The sequence below is a fragment of the Mesoplodon densirostris genome, chromosome 17 (genome assembly GCF_025265405.1).
Source record: "Mesoplodon densirostris isolate mMesDen1 chromosome 17, mMesDen1 primary haplotype, whole genome shotgun sequence".
Taxonomy (NCBI): domain Eukaryota; kingdom Metazoa; phylum Chordata; class Mammalia; order Artiodactyla; family Ziphiidae; genus Mesoplodon; species Mesoplodon densirostris.
Genome location: NC_082677.1, coordinates 22,481,204 through 22,490,133, shown reverse-complemented (window position 1 = coordinate 22,490,133; position 8,930 = coordinate 22,481,204).

The window sequence follows — 8,930 nt, the reverse complement described above, 5'->3', positions numbered from 1 at the left end:
AAATAGGCTTTAAAACAAAGACTGTAAAGGGAGACAAAGACATTACATAATGATTAAAGGATCAATCCAAAAAGAAGGTATAACAATTGTAAACATACAAGCACCCAACATAGGAGCACCTAAATACATAAAACAAATATTAACAGACATAAAGGGAGAAACTGACAACAATATGATAATAGTAGGGGTCTTTAACACCCCACTTACATCAATGGACAGGTCATCCAGACAGAAAAGCAACAAAGAAACACAGGACTTAAATGACACATTAAAACAAAATGGCTTAATATTAATAGAATTCTATGCAAAAGTAACAGAATACACATTCTTTTCAAATATACATGGAACATTCTCCAGGATAGATCACACACTAGGCCAAATGCCCATCAATAGATGAATGGGTAAAGATATATAATGGAATATTACTCAGCCATAAAAAAAGAATGAAATCTTGGCATTTGTGACAACATGAATGAACCTAGAAGGTATTATGCTAGGTAGAATAAGTCAGACAGAGAAAGACAAATACTGTATGATTTCACTTTTATGTGGAATCCAAAAAACAAATGAACAAGCATAACAAAACAAAAACAGAGTTATAGATACAGAATACAAACAGATGGTTGCCAGAAGGGAGGGGGTTGGGGGAGGAAAGAAATAGATGAGGGAGATTAAGAGGTAGAAACTTCCAGTTGCACAGTAAATGAGTCATGCGTATGAAATGTACAGTGTGGAGAATATAGTCAATAACCATGCAATATCTTTGTATGGTGACGTATCGTAACTAGACTTATTGTGCTGATCATTTTGAAATGTGTAGAAGTGCCAAATCACTGTGCTGTGTAAAAGGAAGTAACATAGTGTTGTAGGTAAATTATGCTTCAGAAACAAACAAACAAACTCATTGAAAAAGACATCAGGGAGGGCTTCCCTGGTGGCACAGTGGTTGAGAGTCCGCCTGCCGATGCAGGGGACACGGGTTCGTGCCCTGGTCCGGGAAGATCCCACATGCCACGGAGTGGCTGGGCCCGTGAGCCATGGCCGCTGAGCCTGCGCGTCCGGAGTCTGTGCTCCACAACGGGAGAGGCCACAACAGTGAGAGGCCTGCGTACTGCAAAAAAAAAGAAAAAAGAAAAAAAAAAGACATCAGGGAGTTCCCTGGTGGCCTAGTGGTTAGGATTCTGGGCTTTCACTGCCATGGCCCAGGGTTCAATCTCTAGTCAGAAGACTGAGATCCCATAAGCCAGGCGGCCAAAAATAAATAAATAAATAAAATAAAAATTAAAAAGAGAGATCAGATTTGTGGTTACCAGAGGTGGGGATGGTGGGAGGGGGGTCCACAGGCACAAACTTGTCCAAAGGCACAAACTTCCAGTTCTAAGATAAATAAGTACTAGGGATGTAATGTACAACATGATAAATATAATTAACACTGTTGTTTGTTATATATGAACATTGTCAAGAGGGTAAATCCTAAGGGTTCTCATAACAGGGAAAACTTTTTTATTTCTGTTTCTTTAATTTGGTAACTATATGAGATGATGGAATTTCACTAAATTTATTGTGCTAATCATTTTCTGATGTATGTAAGTCAAATCATTATGCTATACCCCTCAAATTTTTACAGTGCCGCATGTCAATTGTATCTCAATAAAACTGAAGAAAAAAATAAAATGGGTGTGTCTTATTGTATTTTAAATGTACCTTAATAAAGTTCATTTAAAAAGAAAAAAGTATTCAATTGCTCCTCGTTACTTCGGAATAAACTAAAAAAATATATTAGTATTACACACAAGGTCTTTGATGATATGACCCCTTTCTATTTCTCCAACTTTATTTCCTACTATAATCCCACCCATTTTGTTCCTGTCATACTGAAATACCTGTTGCTTCCCTGTCACTGTATTTTTTTCAAGCCTCTATATCTTTTTTTTTCTCTTTTTTTTTGCGGTACGCGGGCCTCTCACTGTTGCGGCCTCTCCCGTTGCGGAGCACAGGCTCCAGACACGCAGGCCCAGCGGCCATGGCTCACGGGCCCAGCTGCTCCGTGGCATGTGTGATTTTCCCGGACCGGGGCACGAACCCGTGTCCCCTGCATCGGCAGGTGGACTCTCAACCACTGCGCCACGAGGGAAGCCCATGCCTCTATATCTTTATAAATGTTATTCCCACTTCCTGGAATCCAAACCCCACCCCCTGCCACCTTGTAATTTGACTCACTCCTATTCATCCTTCAAGATCAACTCAAGCCTGCCTGAATTTCTCTCCAAGGCTGAATCCAGTACCTCTCTGATGTGTTCTCATAGTGTCCCGCGTATACCTCTAGTCCCATGTTTTCACACTGTGGTACCATGGCTAATATTCTTACTATGCTCTGAGCATCTTAAAGCCTGGGTCTGTCTTATTACATTCTTAACCCCTAACACAGAGCTTGACACATGTTGCTTAGTAAATGTTGAATGAATGAATGAACAACGCCCTGCCTACCCTCAAAAGGACCCAGTGAGGATCAAGTGAGATAAGGGATGTGACATCCTGTACTCCATTATATGGGTGTTTGATTTGGCCCCATAATACAGTTGTGCCTTCTGAGAACTTCCACCTCCATCCCAGGGTAGAGCCAGTAAAGAGAACTTGCCCGTTCCTGTCTTGGGATCAGGGTGACATACCTCCCAAGATGGCATGAGTTTCCGAGCTCTTCAAGAAGCAGTCTAAAGAAGTTTGATTCCACTGACTGACTGAGTTGACAGGCGGTAGGTAGCTACTACCCCCGTCTGTGGGGTAGCATAACCCCAAACCACAGCTGTTCATTCCTACAACATTTTTCTCTGTTCTATATAATAATCGTTAATTGATTTATGTAACTAAATTGGATGTGCACTTCTAAGAACAGCTGTTTTAGCTTAATGTACACTCTTTAATTCCTGAAGAGTCTGACAAGTGGCTGTCACCAATATCTGCCCAGGCAGACACGAGGACCTCATTCTCCGAGACTCCCTTGGCTATCTACTTGATGACATGGAGTTGAAGCAGCTCCCTTCCACGACTGTGATTTATTTTCTTCACCTTTGCCAGAGCCAGAACTCCGCCAAACCCCTCCCCCTTTCACCGCCTTGCTGTTTCCCCAACATCTCGCCAGCACCCAGTCCATTCTGTCAACATCACCTCCAGCACACACACCTGGCTGATGAAGAGTGACAGCCAACCTAGATGTCATTTTCTCCAATGAAGGGAATGAATGATATTTTATATCATTCCTTGACCTTTTCCTCCTACTTTTGTTTCAAAAGCCTTCCAGCTAGAATTCATCGGAAAGCCATTCAGCCTCTGGTCCTGTACAATGGTCACTGGTGGTCTTTTTTACTGTCTGACACTGAAGGTCAATCTGGCAAAGTAAATATTGGTGAGTGACTTCGCCAAGTCAGTGCTCAAAAGCAAGGGGGTGAACTTCTAGAGGGGAGAGTAGGGAGAAGGTTGATGAGAGGGGGAAATACCATTAAATATAAAGTTGGGTTTTCAAATCCTCTTTTCAAATTATGAGGAAGGATTCCTTTGTTCATTCAGTCATTCATGCATTCATTTGTTCTTTCAATCTGGCTAGATCTCCCAGAAAAAGGCCAAGTGTGGCCTTATCTCTAATGTGGGCCCAGGGCTCTGGTTCTGTCGGGGGCTCCAAAGTCCCCCAACCTCACTTCCAGGCTTACCCTGGAGAGTGATGTTTTGTGGACATTCAAATCCAGAGCACGTAAACATGGTTCTTTTGGGAGAGGGCCAGGAGATGGAATGGCCATTATCAGCAATCTCTTCTCTGAAAAATCTCAGCCATATGAACAAACAACCTAAGCCTCACATAGTGTCAGGCAGGGAATTCGGGGACTGTGATGTTTGTTCATATTTTCCTAAAATATCCAGTGAACCATGAGCCTAAACTCCACACCTGAGGCAAACTGGGAATTGCTATTTTAACAAAGCACAGTTTAGAAAACAAGCTGCACACGATTTGCAATTTGGGCCGGCCCCACAGAGACTTCCGGCAGCATTTTACGGGTGACTGACACTCAAGTTAAAAATCAACACGGGTTTTCCAAGCACAGCCTCTCTGAGGGTGAAAGGTAGACTTTTCCCGTGTCTGCTAGAGCTTGCTTCAATGTGCTTTGCCACATGGGTTCTGGAAGGAAGCTTTTCCTGGACATACAACAGAGCTTTTGAGATGTTTGTGAGCATTGTTGTCTAATCTAGGTAGGCTCTCTCCTCTCGGTCTCTTGGCATATCTCTGGCAGAGAAGGACAAGAGAAAGCACGTGTAACGTGAGACAGGAAATGCGCTCACTAATTTCACAAACGTGTAGAGCTCCTCCCTCTCATGGGGCCACGGGGGAATACCACGATGACTAAGGTGCCTTCCAATGAAGGCAGATAGGAAAACAAAACAATGCAGCCAAGTGCTGAATAAGGCTTGTACCAAGGGCCGTGGAACAGAGAGAAGGAATAATTAATTTTGTCAGAGGCAGTTAAGGAAGGTTGTGTAGCCGGTACCTTGACAAGTGAGTTGGAATGTCCAGGTGAGACAGGAGAAGAAAGGCTTTCCAGGGGAGGGAACAGCAGACACAAAGCATGGAGGTAGGGGCGGCGTCAAGATGGCGAGCTAGGAGGACATGGAATTTGTATCTCCTCACAACTAGGGCACCTACCAGGTACCGGTGGGGGACCATGGACATCTAAGGGGACGGGAGGGACCCCCAGCAACCAGGTAGGACGGTAAGGTGTGGGGAAAGTGAAGGGGGGAGGACAAGTGGAGGTGGAACGGGACTGGCGCCCCTGAGGGGTGGCTGGGGGATGGGAGAAGTTCCTACAGCCAGCGGGACCCACCCACGGTTAGGGGTCCAGCAGCGATGGGGGAGACCCTGGGGGAGATGGTGGGGGAGGGGAGCAAAGGAAGGGAAGGGAACAGGACCAGCGCTTTCCCTGTCCACTTAGGCACAGCAGAGCCTGTTGGGCTCATAGGCCTAATCCTCTGCCCTCGGAGCCTGCCTCCTGCCGTGCAGAGCCCAAGTCCCGCCCCTACACCCCCTCAGGGCCCCACCTCTACACTCGGAGACCCCCTCTGAGACCCCCTCCAAGGCACTGGGCCTAAGCCCCACCCACACACCCTCAGGCAGGAACCTACCCCCAAACTCCCGATCTCCACACTCGAGAGACCATCCTTTCCACATGCTGCCTCTCCCCTTCCCCACTCAGGTCCTAAGCAGAGGCCGCCCCCCACGCTTGAACGTCACCCCGCCTAGGCCCCGCCCCACACTCAAACGTCACCCCCCCCACCAGCCTAGGTCCCGCCCCTAAGTTCCACCCCCCCCAGCCTAAACTCCACCCCCATAGCCAAGGCTTTTTTTTTTTTTTCCTCTTTTCTTTTTTCCTCTTTTAGATTGGGGTTCTGTTTTACCCTGTAGATTCACTATTGTTGATTTTTAAATATTTTTATTTTTCCTAATAAATCTTTTATTTTTCTAATTTTATATTATTCTTTATACTTTTTTATTGTTCTATCCTTTTGGTTTGTTCCCCCTCTCCCTTTTTTTTTTCTTTTTTTCTGTGGTGGTTTTATTTTACCTTGTTGCAGTTGTTTCAATTATAGTTTTATTTTTCCTAATATATTTTTTATCTTTCTAATTTTATTTTGTTTTTTATTCTTTGATATTGTACTGCTCTTTTTTTTCTTTCTTTCTTCCTTTTTTTTTTTTTTTCCTTTACTGTTCCAGAAAGCTTGTGAGATCTTGGTTCCCAGGCTGGAGGTTGGGCATAAGCTCCTGTGGTGGAAGCTCTGAGTCCAAACTGCTGGACTAACAAAGAACCTCAGACCCCAGGGAATATCAAGTGGAGTGAGGCCTCCCAGAGGTCCTCATCTCAGCACCAAGACCCAGCTCTATCCAACTCCCTGCAAACTCCACTCCTGCAAATGTCTCACGCCAAACAACCAATAAGACAGGAATACAGCACCACCCATCAAAAAAAAAATGAAATGACAAAAAAATATGTTACAGACGAAGGAGCAAGGTAAAAACCTACAAGACCAAATAAATGAAGATGAAATAGGCAACCTACCTGAAAAAGAATTCAGAATGATGATAGTAACAATGATCCAAAATCTTGGAAACAGAATGGAGGAAATATAAGAAACTTTAACAAGATTCTAGAAGAACTAAAGAGCAAACAAACAGTGATGAACAACACAATTACTGAAATTAAATTTACTCCGGAAGGAGTAATTAAATGCACCAACATCCAAATTATAAGGGTTCTAGAAGAAAAAGAGAAAAAGAAAGCATCTGAGAAAATATTTGAAGAGATTAGAGTCAAAAAATTTCCTAACATGGGAAAGGAAATAATCAAGTCCAGGAAGCACAGAGAGTACCATACAGGACAAACCCAAAGAGAAACATGCCAAGACATATTAATCAAACTATCAAAAATTAAATACAAAGAAAAATATTAAAAGCAACAAATAACATACAAGGGAATCCCCATAAGGTTAACAGCTGATTGTTCAGCAGACACTCTGCAAGCCAGAAGGGAGTGGCAGGACCTATTTAAAATGATGAACGGAAAAAACCTACAACCAAGATTACTCTATCCAGCAAGGATCTCATTCAGATTCGATGGACAAATTAAAACCTTTACAGACAAGCAAAAGGTGAGAGAGTTCAGCACCACCAAACCAGCTTTACAACAAATGCTAAAGGAACTTCTCTAGGCAGGAAACACAAGAGAATGAAAAGACCTACAAAAACAAACCCAAAACAATTAAGAAAATGGTAATAGGAACATATATATCGATAATTACATTAAATATAAATGGATTAAATGCTCCAGACAAAAGACATAGACTGGCTGAATGGATAAAAAAACAAGAGCTGTACATATGCTGTCTACAAGACACCCACTTCAGACCTAGGGACATGTACAGACTGAAAGTGAGGGGATGGAAAAAGATATTCCATGCAAGTGGAAAAAGGAAACCTGGAGTAGGAATTCTCATATCAGACAAAACAGATTTTAAAATAAAGACTATTACAAGAGATAAAGAAGGACACTACATAATGATCAAGGGATCCATCCAAGAAGAAGATATAACAATTGTAAATATTTTTGAACCCAACAAACTCAATATATAAGGCAAATGCTAACAGCCATAGAAGGGGAAATCCACAGGAACACAATAATAGTAGGGGGCTTTAACACCCCACTTTAACCAATGGACAGATGATCCAAAATGAAAATAAATAAGGAAACACAGGCTTTAAATGACACATTAAACAAGATGGACTTAATTGATATTTATAGGACATTCCATCCAAAAACAGAAGATTACACTTTCTTCTCAAGTGCTCATGGAACATGCTCCAGGATAGACCATATATTGAGTCACAAATCAAGCCTTGGAAATTTAAGAAAATTGAAATCATATCAAGTATCTTTTCTGGCCACAACACTATGAGACTAAATATCAATTACAGTAAAAAAAAAAAACTTAAAAAAATACAAACACATGGAGGCTAAACAATACGCTACTAAATAATCAAGAGATCACTGAAGAAATCAAAGAGGAAATCCAAAAATACCTAGAAACAAATGACAATGAAAACACGATGACCCAAAACCTATGGGATGAAGCAAAAGCAGTTCTAAGAGGAAAGTTTATAGCAATACAATCCTACCTCAAGAAACAAGAAACATCTCAAATAAACAACCTAACCTTACACCTAAAGCAATTAGAGAAAGAAGAACAAAAAACCCCAAAACTTAGTAGAGGGAAAGAAATCATAAAGATCAGATCAGAAATAAATGAAAAAGAAATTAAGGAAACAATAGCAAAGATCAATAAAACTAAAAACTGGTTCTTTGAGAAGATAAACAAAATTGATAAACCATTAGCCAGACTCATCAAAGAAAAAGGGAGAAGACTCAAATCAATAGAATTAGAAATGAAAAAGGAGAAGTAACAATTGACACTGAAGAAACACAAAGGATCATGAGAGATTACTACAAGAAACTCTATGCCAATAAAATGGACAACCTGAAATAAATGGACAAATTATTAGAAAAGTGCAACCTTCCAAGACTAAACCAGGAAGAAATAGAAAATATAAACAGAACAATCACAAGCACTGAAATTGAGACTGTGATTAAAAATCTTCCAACAAACAAAAGTCCAGGACCAGATGGCTTCACAGGTGAATTCTATGAAACATTTAGAGAAGAGCTAACACCTATCCTTCTCAAACTCTTCCAAAATATAGCAGAGGGAGGAACACTCCCAAACTCATTCTATGAGGCCACCATCACCCTGGTACTAAAACCAGACAAAGATGTCACAAGGAAAGAAAACTATAAGCCAATATCACTGAGGAGCATAGATACAAAAATCCTCCACAAAATACTAGCAAACAGAATCCAGCAGCACATTAAAAGGATTATACACCACAATCAAGTGGAATTTATCCCAGGAATGCAAGGATTCTTCAATATACACAATTAATGTGATAAACCATATTAACAAATCAAAGAAGAAAAACCATATGATCATCTCAATAGATGCAGAAAAAGCTTTCAACAAAATTCAACACCCATATATGATAAAAAGCCTCCAGAAAGTAGGCATAGAGGGAACTTACCTCAACATGTTAAAGGCCATATATAACAAACCCACTGCCAACATTGTTCTCAATGGTGAAAAACCAAAAGCATTTCCTCTAAGATCAGGAACAAGACAAGGTTGTTCACTCTCACCACTATTATTCAACATAGTTTTAGAAGTTTTAGCCACAGCAATTAGAGAAGAAAAAGAAATAAAAGGAATCCAAATGGGATAAGAAGTAAAGCTGTCACTGTTTGCAGATGACATAGAGAATAGACATACATACATACACATACACA